The sequence below is a fragment of the Aricia agestis genome, chromosome 11 (genome assembly GCF_905147365.1).
Source record: "Aricia agestis chromosome 11, ilAriAges1.1, whole genome shotgun sequence".
Classification (NCBI taxonomy): Eukaryota; Metazoa; Arthropoda; class Insecta; order Lepidoptera; family Lycaenidae; genus Aricia; species Aricia agestis.
The window spans coordinates 5,755,340-5,770,236 of record NC_056416.1 but is presented as its reverse complement, the minus strand read 5'-3'; the positions used below and the strand labels follow the sequence as shown (position 1 = coordinate 5,770,236).

The 14,897-nt window shown below is 34.6% G+C and overlaps 1 protein-coding gene across 1 annotated transcript in view; it reads right to left on the bottom strand.

The window, feature by feature from the left end:
- Positions 1–11,331, bottom strand: part of LOC121732033 (ecdysone receptor) — a 254,008-nt gene extending 242,677 nt beyond the window's left edge. Inside the window, exon 1 of the mRNA XM_042121785.1 lies at positions 11,242–11,331. The gene's annotated coding sequence lies outside the window, so the exon portion shown is untranslated. The remainder of the gene's footprint in view (positions 1–11,241) is intronic.
- Positions 11,332–14,897: the final 3,566 nt, after the last annotated feature.

The following is a 14,897-nucleotide window of genomic DNA, read 5'->3' as shown; positions in this document are numbered from 1 at the left end:
ACTGAAAGAAACCTTGTTATTGTGAATTTATTTAATTTTAAATCAGCACACGTACAGAAATTATTTTTGTGACATTCATACTCGAGTACATTCCTTTGAACTATAATTTAAAATATAAAACTGTTTTATTTGTAAAGCGTGTTTTCAACGACGTACATATCAACAAACTTATAATTATTAATTTTCTTATTAGAAAAAACGTAGAGCTACTGCATGTTATTTAAACCTTAATTCGTACACGTACTGCAATGACTGCGTTCACAAAATACATTGCATATAATAAGTACGAAATATATTTTTACTACAATATGTTCCCCGCTTTTTTGTGCCCAATAATAATAATTGTAACGCGGGGTACCATAATTTATTACTTTCGAGATAAAAACTATATCCTTTGTTATTCAGAGAAATTACAATATTATGGACAAGACTAACAGAAAAACTCAAAAGATTCTACGATCCTCATAGTTATAAAAATATCTTGTACTCCAGGAGTGCACGTTAGTCGTTACCGCACCGTTCCACGTTGACGTCGTCGTAACGTGGACATGTGTCCACATGTCCACGTTACGACGTCGTCAGGCCCTAAGAAATTGAGGATAATAATATTTTGACTCTTCATCCCATACCTCAGTCCCCACATTGTTTTGACAGCAGTGTGAGTGGTTGTCGAATCGGGAGGCCGTCAAGTAGCCACTGGAGCGGAAGGTGGTTACTGGCCCGTGAATGTCACGAATTTGAAACACCAAAACTCATCGGAGGACATACTAATTCAGCTACTAGTGAATATTTATTAAGCAGAAGATGTGTACGTATTGCCCTTATCTGCTAGGGATGCAAAAAGCATTCCCCAACGGTAATAATATTATTTTAATTATTTTGAACAAAAAAATTGACTTCTAAGGTAAAATGAACTAAAAATATTAAATAATTCTTACTCTTTAATAGTGCCTCTTTCAGAATTCATCTAAATCTCAACTATTTCTGTTCATACTATAGTTTTCATTATTTTGAAGTCGGTACCAGCTAATTTAATCGTGACTGAAACTTTTGGGATTGGTACCGACTTCAAAGTATTTAGGGGGTGAAGCCGCGCGAGTCAACTAGTAATTATCATTTTTGCATCAAGCAGAAACCGCTAGCTCGATTTAGATAAATCTTTCAGCATTATAATCCTACACTATTCCTATTATATTACGGCATTAGGCACTATAACGTCCGTAAATTCTCCCTATAGACTTTTACGCTCTCAAGGGAGCGATGTGACAGGTTATAACAAAATGTCAGCTGTTGTTTATGACCGGTTTATAAATCCCTTTTGTAAGTGATATTATAATTTTGATTTACGGTAAATTAGTTACTCATTAAATGGTTATATTTTCATAGCACTGTACTATACAGTGTTCTTATTCCTAGAATAAATTGTACGTTTTATACTGGACTTTAGAGTATAAATTAATATGCTATACAACTTTTTTATTACAAAAAATATAGTGTTGCAACTCGCGATGTTTGTTGCCAAACTTCTATAAAACTGCTGGACCTATTTTAGTTACATTTTGTGTGCTTATTATATTATATAGGTCTAATAAACTTTTCCCGGCCTGCTTTATCTGGGGGCACGGCAGTGCCCCCTCCAAGTCAAGCAAAAAAGCGGCACGGCCGTACTATCCTTTTCTCGAACTAATTCAGGCTCTTTTTGACCCCCTATAACTTCATTGAGGAAAATCCAACAAGCCTGAATTTTCAGTTGTTAAACAAGCATTGTTTAAACACGGTATATTTAAAATTTTATTCAATTTGCACCAGTAGTTTAAGAACTGTAACTTGTTAAAGTTTCTTAATTTTGTCACTGACTGACTGACTGACCGATCACCAAAAGTCTAAGGCACTTCTAGCCGACATAGAACCTTCAAATTTAGAATATAATTAGTGTTTAGTGTCTACATTAAGGAAAAATTCAAATATTTCGAAATTTCTGTCCAGTTTTCTAGATACACTAACTTCGTAAATAACTTTGTAATCCCATATAAATGTATAGGATTACAAAGTTACATTTGCGGTTTATGAATCATTGTACTCGTACCATCAATATCTCCGGTTTATCGTCGGTAGAGAGATATCTAGCTAGTGTTTAGGGTCTTAATTAAGGGAAAACCTAATAAACATTTCATAATTACTGTCCAGTTTTCTTCTTCTTTCGCTAACTTCGTGAATAACTTTGTAACTCCATATACATGTAAGTACCTATAAGATTACAAAGTTAGATTAATTGCAATTTACGAATCATTGTACCGGTACCATCGATATTTCCGTATGTATATTCAAAGGAGTAATAGTTGTAGATTGGTATCTATAATATATATGAAGCACTAGCTTTTGCCCGCGGCTTCGCTCGCGTGGAATTCAAAAATCGCGTAAAATATGAATATTCTTGTAAATCTCCTTTGGAAACCTGACGATTTTCCAAGACCAAAAGTAGCCTATATTACTCTTCATCCTTTCAACTAAATCTACGTCAAAAATCAAGTCGATTGGTTGCTTCGCTAGGCCGTGAAGAAAGGACAATCAATCAAACAAACAAACACACTTTCGCATTTATAATAATATTAGTATGGATATTGGATAGTCATGAAAGGCAAGTAGTATAGTAATACTGTATACATAATGCTTATATTATTATTAATTGTTAGTTTTATTTGTTTCTTATAAAAATCGTTATTGATATTTATAGAAGTAAAAGGTACCAAAAAGGAGAAAAGTAGGACTCTACAAAAAGAAGTGAGATCCCATCAAAAACATCCTGTAAAAAAACCAAGTCTCGCAACTCAGTTTTTATACTGTAGAAATTTATGAGATCCATGCAATACCAAGTCGGTTAATTTATTCAGTCCCTACCTAGGGGACCTTCTGTCTCAAAATATAACGTAAGTTATTATCATATCAATATTAAAAATCTTTTACATTTTAAATAAATAAATCGACTTGGACATCGCATGATAACACAATGTATCTTACAATTTATATATAATTATTATAATATTAGATTGTTTAGTCTATTGCGCTCCATGCGATTGACGCAGGCCCGTTATAGTGCTGTGTGATACTGTATAGTGTTATACTCACAGGTTATACTAAACAATCTAATCATGCGATGTCCAAGTTGATCTATTTATTTAAAACGTGAAAGATTTTTAATATTGATATGATAATAACTAACGTAATAACTTGAGACAGAAGGTCCCCTAGGTAGGGACTGAATAAATTAACCGACTTGGTATTGCATGGATCTCATAAATTTTTACAGTATAAAAACTGAGTTGCGAGACTTGTTTTTTTTACAGGATGTTTTTGATGGGATACAACTTAACACATTTAAAGTAGAGCCAAACTTGACTCGAAAAAGGCTTAGTGCAGTCGGACATAAAGCGTTACGTATCTACCATTATTTTTTATGATTAAACGGCACACTAGTATACTTGCCAACTTTAAGATCTATGTCAACTAGAAGTATCCTACGTATTTTAATTTCCATGGCAAAAGCACTATTTTAGAGCAATACAGAAATTTTGAATCAATTTTCAAACTACGGGCATATTAAGTTAATTATAAAACAACCACCTAGCCACCCACTCCATCAGAAGCTGTAAAAGCAACTTTCTAGTCACTTAGAAAATAGTCACTCATTGAAAACTCGCTTTAATTATACTGTGATAAGCTATCTAGAACTACTTTAGAAGCCGTGACAAGTAATAATTTTGTTTTGGTATAAAAATGGCTCGGAGGCAGATTGAAGTAGATATTGCTTTGCGGTTCTTAATCAACGTGTCAATTAATGTTTTAAGAGACGGAGCGAGAATATTTCTAGTTTATACTTTTACTAAGGACGACGCAAATTTAGATTAAAGTTAACCCAGGTTTAAACCCAATGTCATCTCTCTCGTTCTTTGTAATGAATTTGAATAGTACAGTTTATTTTTACATAAATAACTGCTGCGCCTAAGTCAAGTAGCAATAAGTTAATTTTGACATTTTAACATTTTGTTATAAAATTCATTGTTTTTATTTACTAACATTTAGCTTAAATCACATTAATCATTAAAAGAAAATGTTTTGAATTTTGATGTATTGCCTGAAAGGATCACAAATTTTCCTTTTCATAAAAAGGAATACAATTTTTTTAACCATAAACTGACATGCACGAAATGTTGACAGCCTAGTCAATTAATAAATATTTCCAATATCATGGTGCAGGTGGATCACGCCGGGTCACCGGAAGTGGGTCACACCCCCCTCCCCCCGTGTCCCCTAACTTCCGGTTACATCGCAGTAGTAATATACAGATAAACTAAAGTGTACACGGCGAATCGAGGCGGTAGCAGTCATTAACACCTTTGACGGATGGAGTTAGAGTTACTATTAAGGTGACGCCGAGTTAAAGTAAAAAATTGTTTTGGATATGTTTTACATCGCTTGTTTCTTGACAAAAATGACGCATTGTTGACAAAATGATTTTTGTCGCGTAATTTAAATACGATAAATATATTTCATATAAGCTATGGGCAAATTATAGTGTATGCTTGAACTAAGTAAGTAAACGCCCTTTCCATCGGTTTTTTACTTTAACGCGGCGTCACCTTAAAATTCGTGATGCCTTATAAATAATATTTCTACAAAGTATGCTTTGTCTGGCAAACTGATAAAGTAACATTACAGACATAGACATTAATTGACGGCAGAGCTTGAATAGTTATAAGAATTTTTAAAATGGTTTTTACTTTTTCATAAGGTTAAAAGTCCAAGTAATGGGCCAACGCAGAGCGGCCGCGTATTACAAAATCATTAAGTATTTTATTGTTATTTTGTCATTGCTTCTCGAATCCTTTGGCAGTGTCTCAGATTTAAAGCGAATCATGTCACGGCAAAGATGTTAAGGTTACACTTATTACTTTCCCTGAGACGTGACGGACATTCTAACTGGTGTCCTACTCGATTTATAAATGAGAGGAAAAGTTGTATAAAACAGGTTCAAGAGTAGCTTAACCTAGATTAAGGGCCTGTTTCACAATCTTCTCATGAGTGACAAAGTTTAAGTTTATGAGGAAGTTCTGTTGCTGTTTATATTTTATTGTGTGACAAAGAAAACATAGGTACATATTATAACCTAAACAGTAAATTGTAAACAATACAGGAGTATTTAATTAACATTACCAATATTTAAATATGCTTTTATGATTTAATAATTTAATTCCAAGCAAAACAGGCAAAACTCTATACAAGACAAGCTTTATAAGAAGTATTATTATATACAAACTTTCATCCCCTATTTTAAACCCTTGGAGGTAAAATTGATCAAAATCCTTTCTTAGCGGATGCCTACGTCATATCATCTACCTGCATGCCAAATTTCAGCCCGATCGGTCCAGTGGTTTGGGCTGTGCGTTGATAGATCACCATGTCAGTCAGTCACCTTTGAGTTTTATATATATAGATTAAAGATTAATGTATACGGCATACGTATATAATTATCTAAACACGTTTATTTATTCCTCATTTTAATCATGGTAATAAATGATAATAATTATTATTTACGTAATTACAATTTTTATGACCTATTTTATGAAATATTTAATTTAATTTATAATGTTAATTGAAGAAATCACTCAAGCTTCCAGTATAAAACTTTTATTTTAGGTACAATTTTATGGCTCCAAACCAAATAAGCCATGCTGCTTATTATTTACATTTTAAATATTTAAAAGTGTTATTTTTCTTCTTCTTGTTATTTTTATTTATTACTACTACATGAGTCATTAAATTAGTTTTCAAGCGATACAACACGTTGCAAAGACAAAGTTAAATAAATATTTAAAATGAATTCCAAGTAGATATAATATACCCACTAGGGATATATTTAATATTTATTATATTTTGGTAATAATGTCTAATAATAACAATCCTTAATCAAATAAAGATTTTATAGCAGCAATAAAGACGGTCCGAAATATATTTGACCTCAAATTGTGGTTTGACTTTAGTTTCTTTGCTTTTTCACCAATTTTAGGGCTCAAACGACCTTTGTTGTCCATGTATAATTTAATATATTTTACTACCAATAATACCCAACACAACCGCCAAAAATCAAACGTTTCCTTCAATATCTACAGAAAAATAATAGAGGAAACGTTTTAACTCAGACATGTGTGCTTTTTAAAAGCTTTCAGAAATAATTTAAATTCTTCCAGTGTTTATGGAACTTGCTAGCTGTCCATGCGTCAACGTGGTCAACACTTTCGCAGTGAATTCTACAAAATAAGGGACACTTTTTTTTTTTTTAAGAAGAAGGCGACCTATGAAGATCAGCCTGCCTAGCATACGCCAACGAGAAATCTCACTCTACATGTTTTCTCGATGTTTGATGGTCTCTTCATCTCTATTGACCCTAGCATGACAAACTTTTTTCTCGCGTAGATCTATCATCAAAATAACACATTTTTATATATACGAGATAATGTCGAGATTTTGACATTATGAGACGAGTAGTTTTTAATTATCTCGAGAGTGAGATAATCAAAGTACGCCTCGTAGACGTACGAACTTAAAGCACGCGGTTTTTAAGTTCGCGAACTTGCTCGGCTCGCGTCAGTGACACACGAGAATCGCTCACACTGGATTACCATGGACACACAGGCGAAGTCCGCGTAGTTACTCGCACGTCTGTCACCCCTTTATCCCTACCATACCTATCCCTATATCAAATTTCAGCAAAATCGGTTCAGCGGTTTAGGCGTGAAGTTATCACTTCACAGACACAGACAGACACACTTTCGTTTTAATATTATTAGTAAGTATAATATACTTACTACAGTATCTAGTGTCACTAGTAATTAGCAATTAGTCGTCATCGAGGCGTTATAATTAACCGTGCGACATAGCAGCCTTGCCAACGATATCTTCCTACTGACCTTTGACTATCTGGGCCGACTTCTGACCTTTTCGTTTAACTAGGCTCTTCCCAATGTATGCGATTTTTAAGCTTAGTTAAATCACTCCATATTGTTTTTTAACTGACTACGCTAAATCGAGGAAAAGGTAAGTAAATAATTATTTTGATAGTCTGTTATTATTTTGCATGGGTCTATAATTCTTAGGTAATATATTTTGTTCTAAAGTAGAGCCTAAGTCAGGAGTTTGGTACTTAGCTCTGTCTAAATTGTCGAATGCAAGTTAAAAAAAAATAGGTAAACTGGTAGAAATAGAGTTGGAAATAAAACCGCTTAAAATGTAAAAGATAGGGCAGAAATGGTGTTATATAAGAACCCCTTTATAACACTACCTACCTTTTACAATTTTACCGGCACTTTCCACAAAAAAGTACAAAAACAGTCTAATGGATTTAATCGTTATAAAACGAAGTAAGTATAAATATTAATTTAATCCTAATCGGGATTATGCGGTTGCGCCCTAAACCACTTTGATTCGAGCCGTTTTAATTTGTCGGATTATACCTACTCGCCCGTCGCCTCCTCGGAATTTGAAGAAATTAAGGTTTTAGAAATTAGATCTTTTAATTCAGAGTTTAAAGTTTGCAATGAAATAATAATTAGTAATTGCATTAGTACTAACCTAATTGATAAACATCTACAAATCTTATAAAAAAAATTTACACCTTTGCAGTGGTATGGCGGCCATTGGGCGATGTCGGAAAAGTATGGCAAGGTGATTTTCGTGAATGGCCACTCGACGATGATTAGCTATGCAAAAATTAGCCTGGTACAAATGGTTCAATTTTTTTATTAAAATTAAGGTATTCGCATCGGTATGGCGGGTAGTAAGTAGGGTTGCCAACTCTCGAAAGGACCAACCCGGGAGAATTATAGGGGGGGGGGGGGTTGAGAAGGAACATAGTCTCAGTTCAATTTCGTAAGGTAGTCGTTAATCCAAGCGAATTTCTTCGAACAGATTTAAATAGGATTGTCCAATCCAACTTCATCTTACAATTTTTCACTAAGTCAGTTATAAATTGTGCAATAATTATCAGTTTTTTGAAAAACCGGAGAAATTATCGTTCTCCGGGAGGACGGGAGGTTAAGCATTATTACCGGAGTCTCCCGGGCAATCCGGGAGGGTTGGGAACCCTAGTAGTAAGCCGCACCCGACAAGTATGGCATTAGGCTTTCGCCTACTTATTTTTTTTCGACTATCTGAAAATACAAGCATTTTTGTGGAACAAATCGTTCGACACTCGTTATTTATCCGACACGTTCGATTAACGCCCACGCGTTTGGGCTGCCAGTGCGAGCGCTATGACAATTATTTTCCTTTTTGCCTTTACGTAATTATACCCCTGTAAAACCGCCATACTGATACAAATGACCAAGAATTTGTGTCAGTATCTCCAGGCCTAATATACCAAAAGAAAAATTTTGAAAATCGGTTAACAAACGGCGGAGTAATCGTTGAACATAAGGAAACGAACATAACACCTCCCCCATTTTGAAAGTCGGTTAAAATTGTAGCCTATGTGTTATTCTGATGTATAAGCTATATTATTGTAAAGATTCATTAAAATCCGTTCAGTAGTTTTTGCGTGAAAGAGTAACAAACATCCATACATCCATACATCTATACATCCAAACAAACTTTCGCCTTTATAATATTAGTAGGATAGTAGGATTGGAATCTCGGAATCGGTTCCAACGATTTTTATGAAATTTAGTATATAGGGGGTTTCGGGGGCGATAAATCGATCTAGCTAGAAATTATTTCTAGAAAATGTCATTCATTCGTGTTTTATCGAATACCGAGCAAAGCTCGGTCAAATAGCTAGTTAGTAATTAATAAACATCAAATCAAACAACAATACCAGACGCAATATTTATTTTGGGACCTTTTATATTTTTATTGATATACTTAAGTGTAGACAATCTAGTTTCGAAACCATAGGGAATAAAATAAGTTACATTCAACAACATTATAGGTCTACAGGTACTAGACTTTGATATCATCTTGCCAATGCTGCCACCTTGACAACACAACATTTTCATAGCAATATTTTATGTTATTCACACTCACAGAAATAAATCAAGATAGAACGGCGACGCGCGTGCGTTGCTAAGAAATAGATCGTGTAAATTTTTGCTTTGCATTTAGTTAGAACAAATAACTTACCCGTGGAGAGAAATACCTCCTTTTGACCGATTCTCTTTCGTACTTCTGTTTTTACAATTAGACACTGCACAATGATGCATTTTTGCACAACCGCTCCGGTGTAATCAAGTCGAGACGTGCGCGCTGACTAAATGAACGTTCAACAAATCTTGCTCACTTGTGCAAGATTAAAACACGCGTATTCCACCCGCTTAGCCGTTCTATCTTGATTTATTTCTGTGTTCACACCTCTATAACATTTCCAAGCGGATAAGTCATGAATGAATAAAATCAAAAGCTTCACCCACGTGGATGGTTTTCTTATCAACTGCACACCCCTGTGTGATAACACGCGTAACATTATGCGTTGATACACATCAACTGTGTGTGTCTATTAAGTTATCTGAGATTACGCTTATGTGTGCGTGCGAGCGAACGGGGGTCTCGAACAAAGATGGTCTACTGTGTAATAAATAATATTATAACTAGCTAAAAGCCGAGCTTTGTGAGGGCTCGCGTCCTCACACCTTGACTGACTGATGAAAACAAATACATATAAAAACCTTGACTGACTGATGATAACACATCTACATATAAATGAAAATTAGTGTGTTAAAGCGTAAATCAATAGGCGTGATAGTTTTTCCGTAAAGTGTACCACAAAATGTACCAGTTGTGACTTGTGAGATATACTAGGGCTCGCTTCGCTCGCCCTGAGTAATACTCATAATTAAAATATACAATAGAGCAACTTCTTGCAATACAGCGCGCACTCATAATAAACGTGATATAAAGTAAATTTAGAGATAATGACAGTATTAAAACGCAAAACTTCCAGCAAAGTCAGTATTGCAAAATCGCACCACCAAATGATGCAGTTCAATGAAAGCCAATCAAGTGTGATTTGAAGGAGAGAGGATCGCGTCATCGCTGCAAGCGATGATCATAAAGACTGCATTTTATTATGATGTAAAATAATATTGCCATTTGATTGACGTGAGAAAGACGAGATTTTTAAGCAGTCGTAATAGAAATTTGCGTTAAAAATCAGGGTTAGGACTAGAGTTCATTATGGTACCAAATCATATTATACACTCCTAAAAATCGGGTACCAAAATTTCACACCAGACAAGCTATTGATTAAGACGTACATATTACATTTCTGTAATTTCTGTCAGTAACAGTAAATAGTGACATTAATCGTTGGAAATATTAAAAATAATATCCTTGCCTCAAACTAATATTTTTGGCACTCAGTTTGAGAACCTTATATTTTATCAAAAAAGCTTCAAAAGCTAAATATTGAATCCAACCAGGCATACAGATTCTCGTCTCTACCTCTCTACAATTATTTACATGCAACAAACAAAAAGTACGAATAAAAAGTGTTAATTTATAGTACCTTATCTGGTACCAAGTATTCCCGCGAATCTACAAAATCGTGCCCATAGATAATGGGCGGAGATAGTCGGAGCTAATTAATCACACCTGACTTCGCCCGACACAGGGATTTCCTTTAATTAAAACACTCATTATGCTAAAAGCTGAGTATACTAATCCACCAGTAGTGCAGATTCTTTATAGAATGAACAGGTTTTTATCTTAGATTCAATAAATATCAATTATAGTACTCGTAGTTTATTTTCATATTATTTCTCGATTATTTTATTTTCAAACGGCGGCGTGCTGGTACCAGATAAATTTTATAATATGTTTTTGGAACGATATTTTACCTTGTTTTGACCTTGATTTGACCTCGACACTTTTTATTAGTACCTGCATGTTAGGGGCAGAGGGCGTTGATGGTGAGTATCCCTGTGCGTCAACTTGATGGCGTTTTTTAATATTTTTTTGCGTGTTTTAATTATATTTCAATAATACAGGTTTTTTTAACATATTAAGGGCGCGTATTAAGTATATCAAATTGCTTAACATGATCGTCTGTAATATCAATATTAATGAAAAACTGAATGTTAAATTAAGATGCAGAAAACTTCAGGCTAATATACATATATTCTGTGCTTCAGGACTAACACTAGTGACTATGTTACTAAAAAACAAAAGCTAATAAAACCTTGTTAAAAATCTCACCTGTCTCCAGCTTCGTGTACCGGGCTGAGCCCGGCGCTCCTCTTCGCAATCTGCTCCACGTTTACACGAGACCACACACACGAGATAAGGCAACTGTTATTGCATATGGCAGTTTACGTTTACAATTCGAACACCATTTACCTGGAACAACGAAAATAAAAGAAAATGTAGTGATTAAAATAAAATTATGACGTCATTACGATGCTTGCATGTACATTCCAGTGGTGCGTCAGGTTAATGTGACCGTGTTGTACTGTATATGTTTTAAATTGTAATTTTTCATCTTTTTATTAAAAGATGGCCCCGTGCGAGTTTCTTACGCCGGTTCTTCTCGCCGGGTTAGCCAAATTTTATATGCATATTCAGTGGGTCTGAGAATCGGCTACTGGGTATTTATTATATTGATAAGTGCATTTTTTGAGCAAATAGTAGTCAATTATTACAACTCGAGACTGACGACGACCATTGTTTGTGCGACGGGATAGCGATGGACGTTGCCATGGTGACATACTTATTTAGTCACTTCAATAAAATAATACGGGCAAAATACTTGTGGCAAAGAAACGTTTGCCGGGACAGCTAGTATTAAGATAAAATCGACTTGAAATGGATAAATATAAGCATAGACGAATTGTATAATTTAGTATTTGGTTCAAGTGAAGAAAAAGTTAAACTGAATATAGTTGATTAATATAATTATTGTAATTTAATCAAAATCTTATTAAGCAGATAACTGTTGTGTGGTTTTGGTTCTTTTACAATATGACAAGTGCTGTTACTCAACAGCCTAATTCAAATTTCAAAACCCAGGTAATAAAAAAACATGAAAATTATATGATGATTTATAACTCTTGGATTTTCATAATCAAGTCAACATAAAACCGTACACTTCGACCTAATGATCATGGCAGTAAGGTTCAAAAGGCTAGTAATGTTCTACTTTGTTATTTGCCTTTGATTGGTACAAAGGTGTTTTTAAAGTAATAGCGGGAGAACAATGGAATGGGTATTTTATATCGCGGCACCAGAGAGTTGCCCAATAAATGAGCACTTTGTATCCTTGCCCTTGAAGTGTTAGGTGCTAGGGTTGTCGATATTTTTACAAATTTTTAAAATTGGGGTTTCCCCTAAATTCTAAACGTATGATGTGTTTATTTTCTACAAGTAGTCTAGAGTAGTCAGTTATTTTACGATATAATAATGTTCACGTGATTTTGTGTTGGATGTATTATTTTTTTTAGCTTGGCTGTAGCTATTTGCCACAAAAGTAATCATCGAGGCAATATAATGTGCTCTTCCTGAATTGCCAAATTTTTAATAGCGTTTAAGACGCTTTATCAATGTATTTCGGTTTGATATTACATAGATCTAGCTGTTTGTTTCCAAGTGGCGTTATAAGGGTTCTTATACAGGAAGAAATGGTTTCTTATATGGCCGCTGTTAAGCATTTGAGTATTAACACACAAAAAATAATTGTTAAGTTATGAATGCAGTCTTGTTCTAAATAATCAAAAGAACATAATTGCATTCATAACTCAATACGTAATTTTTTTTGTGGGATGATACACAAATGCTTAACATAAGTATATTATTGTGTTTGTAAGTAAAATTATTTCCTTCTGATTAAAATCAAGTTAAAATATAATTAATTTAATTTTAGTACTTAACTATACGGCCGCTACAGCGTCACTCATGAATTGACGCATATTTTAAAATATTCACGCCACTTATACGAACCGTGAAAATTACAGCCCTAACGATCTTTCGACTTTGACAGTATCCATTTTAAAATATGATTTAACTGAGGCGCACAAGATTTAAATTTGCATATCACGGGCGCGTTTTGGCTAGACCGTCTGAATGTCAAACCAATGATCGGAGTGCAGCAGTGCAATAAAAAAATAATTTATGTACGTCTGAGTAAATAAGATGATGGCTACGCAAATTGAAAATTCGGCCTCCGACGGATGCATTGTCTGGGGGGTTATTTTTTTTTCTAAAATTGCCTGGCAACCGGCCAAGTCGTTTTTTTGGCCGGCAACATGACTTTATCAAACGCGTTCAATTTAATCTGTGTTTGAAATGCAAATGAGAGTTCACAAAACGTGACGGTTCATTAATTTTCAATGTCAAATTTTAATTAGGAAAAATTATTCCATTTCTAAAAGTACCCGCAACTTTTTTTTTGCGCAACAATTCCTAATTTTTCGGTTACCTACCTAGAAATACCTTTTATCTTATCGATATTATCTTATATCTCTCGGACCTAATATTATACAAGGTGTAACAAAACTAACTGATACAGGTACATGCGACAGTGTTACTGCATGTCACTGTCTGTCTACTGTCTCTTTTGCTAAAGCCGCAGAAACAATTTTGAGGAAATTTCGTGTGGAGATACTTATAGACTCCCAGGAGTCCCAGGAAAAGAAAATAGGACATTTTTACCCTGAAAAATGTACGGTTCCTGCACTAGTAACAGCTTCATTTGGCAACATATGGCATAAGGCTACATAATGACAGTGCAAATGCACTGAAAAATTTACGGTTCCCGCACGAACATCAACATAATTGTTTTGGGAACATTTACTGCCGCACGTCACTCAGAGACGAACATTAATCAAAACATAAGGACACCGGTGACCGCGATAACAATAGATTTCCAAGAATCCGCGATCGAAGGATTAAATGAAGATTTTGAGATAAGCTTCATACATTATCTGTCAAACTCTTCATTCAATTAAAGTTTAATCATCATTAAATGTCTCTGACTGCGGCTCTTAGTGACATAAGGCGTGACGGCAAAATGCATGACCTCTATTTAGGTATATTTAGCCCAAGTTCGTAGCAACACGAAGGTCGCGGTGGCGTTGAACCAGGCGGATGCGGCCGATGACTGACGATACTCATGCTGGGGTCACTGGTATATATTAAATAATATTATTGCGATGTTTAGCAGATGAACATAGTGATGAGTGAGTTTTTGTGACCACCATGATGAATTTCCTAGGTTGCTCAAAATTGCTATAGCATAAACCTTGTGCACGCTTTTTACATAGCCATTGGCTATGAAAGTAGCTATATTATAATGGCTGCTGTTAAGCATTCGTATACTAGTCCTTACTTAGTGAAATAGTTTTAAGTTGAAAGCAACAAGCAAAAGCAAAAATTAAAGCAAAAACGCAAAGATTGTACTCCTTCATTTTTAAGGTTCCGTACCCAAAGGGTGAAAACAGGACCCTATTCATGAGACTTCGATGTCTGTCTGTCCGTCTGTCTGTCTCCGGGCTGTATCTCAAGAACCGCTATAGCTAGAGTTCTGAAATTTTCACAGATTGTGTATATCTCTTGCCGCTATAACAACAAATAGGTAAGTACTAAAAACAAAATAAAATTAATATTTACCCACACAACAAACGTGATTTTTTGGGCCTTTTTTGCTCGATGTTTATAATGGCAACAGGTAGGCACACGATATTTTTACAAAGGCCTTAATTATATGTCTACTTTTATATTTAAGAATAATATTAAAATAAAATATAAAATTAAGGGGCGCTCCCATACAAAAATACAATTTTTGGTGTATGTTTGATCTATAACAGTAGGGAACTTCGTGCGCAAGTCCGACTCGCACTTGACCGATTTTTATTATCTTT